This window comes from Neoarius graeffei, chromosome 25 (genome assembly GCF_027579695.1).
Source record: "Neoarius graeffei isolate fNeoGra1 chromosome 25, fNeoGra1.pri, whole genome shotgun sequence".
Taxonomy (NCBI): domain Eukaryota; kingdom Metazoa; phylum Chordata; class Actinopteri; order Siluriformes; family Ariidae; genus Neoarius; species Neoarius graeffei.
Window position 1 is genome coordinate 479,097 of NC_083593.1, and position 2,284 is coordinate 481,380.

The following is a 2,284-nucleotide window of genomic DNA, read 5'->3' on the forward strand; positions in this document are numbered from 1 at the left end:
TACCACATCTTCTTTTTATTATTTCTCACATCTCTAATTTTATTTTGATAAAAGAAGTTTTTTTCTTTTTATTTAAAGCTGTAACAGAATTTCTTAACTTATAAATTTGCCAATCAGACTCAAAACTAGATCTAATCGCTGCTTTTTTTGCTTCATCTCTCTGTTTCATCAGTTCCCTCAACTAACCAGGGCGATTTCACATTTCTGACAGTTTGCTTTCTAATCGGAGCGTGCTTTTCAATTACCTGTAAAACTAGTGTATTAAATATGTCCAGTACCTCATCAAGATCATCCTTTTCAAGAACATATTGCCAGCTTATTTTTTTAATATCAAGTATAAATGCATCTTCACTGAATGTTATCATTGATCTCCTGAACACTATTTTCGGTCCTGATTTTGGAACCTTTGCATCTCTAACAATTACAATTAAATTATGGTCAGAGCACCCCCACTTTTACTGAAACCGCTTGAGAACGTAAACCACTTGAATTAGTGAAAATATGATCAATACAAGTTTCACTTTTATGACCCTCTTTCCTTATACATATTCTCGTTGGCCTTTCCACCATTTGGATTAAATTACATGCATTCGTAACTGACTGAAGCTTCTCTTTTAGTGGACAGTTAAATGAATTCCAATCAATATTTAGATCTCCTAAACAATAAACTTCATTACCAAGATCACATACTTTATCTTGCATGTCACAAAGCTGATCCAAATACTCCAACTTTGCACTCGGTGGCCTATAGACACATCCGACTAGCAGAGGTTTGAAATAAGGTAAATTAATTTGCAACCATATCGCTTCAATATCCACAACCATTAAATCATCTTATTTTTGTTGGAATTTGATTCTGAACATATACTGCTACCCCCCATCCTTGTGAGTTTCTATCCCTTCTAAAAATATTGTACCCTTGTATAGCCAATACCTCGTCATTAAATGTATCATCTAAATGAGTTTCTGACAATGCTAATAAATTTATTCCAAAAGATAATATTTTTGATACTTCCGTAACTTTATGTCTCGGGCTGCAGATGTTTGTATGGCCTAATTTAAACCCTTTTCATGGTAGTTTAATTGAAATCATTATAAATCAAAATATTTATTCTATCTTCAAATTTGTGAACCATTAAACATATAAAACACACAACAAATACATTCATAACACATACATTCACATCCCCACATACACATACATATAATTTGTCACACATTGTGATAGATTATGGGATTGCTGGAGTCTTTATAGCATGGTGCCTGGAACTCCAACCCTCAAACTCATTTTTAACCTCTCACCTCCCCTTTGTTCATCATGGAATAATCATTTAGTTCAATCTATTAACCAACAGAGACCAAAGAATATACACTAGACAATCAATGTTTACCCTAATCTTTGGTAAATGTACTACTCTACTCCATAATGTTCATAAGGAGGGAATTTAACAATGTCTTACCCCACTCTTAAATGCAAAACTGACATGGATCTTTACAGTCTGAGACGCTCAATGAACGCTTCTGCTTCCTTCGGGTCATTAAAAAGAGTGATGTCACTCTCGTACAAAACACGTAGCCAATGTGGGTATACAAACCCTCTGAACATTCCTTTCTGGATCAGCACCCTAATAACCCTGTCGAACTCTCTACGTTTCTTCCGCACCTCCGCTGGCAGATCCCTGCAAATGGTAAGTTTAGTTCCATCTTCTCACATTAATGTCTTCTTAGCCGTTTGTAGTATCCTATGTCCATCTCTGAACCTTAAGAGACGAATCAAGACTGGTCTAGGCGGTCTACCTGGCTCAGGTGGGATTTGACCCAAGCGCATGGCTTGATCCAGTTCAAATGGTTTATCCATTGGAAATTTGAGCCAGCTGGGTAACTTCTGTTGGATGTAGTTGGTGAGAGCTAGTTCACGTTCAACATTTTCTGGGAGGCCCAGCAACACCAGGTTCTTCATCCTATCTTTATTCACCAACGCATCCACTTTGGTTTCCAGCTTGTGTATCCTTCCTTCTACTTTAGTCAATACTGCTGTAATGGTTTTCTGCGTGTCTTCAGCGGTTGAAACCCTCTGTTCAACTGCATCCATGCATTGCTTTTGTTCAAGTGTTTGATTGATGGTATCCAATGCGATCTTAATTGCTGCTACTTGCATGGTCACATCTCCTAGGAATGTATCTATGCCATCCAGTCGACCTACTATTTCAGTACGCTGAGATTTCAGTTCAGACAATATTACCTGTAAGGTGGACTCAAATTCAGGTTCACTCATGTCTGATTC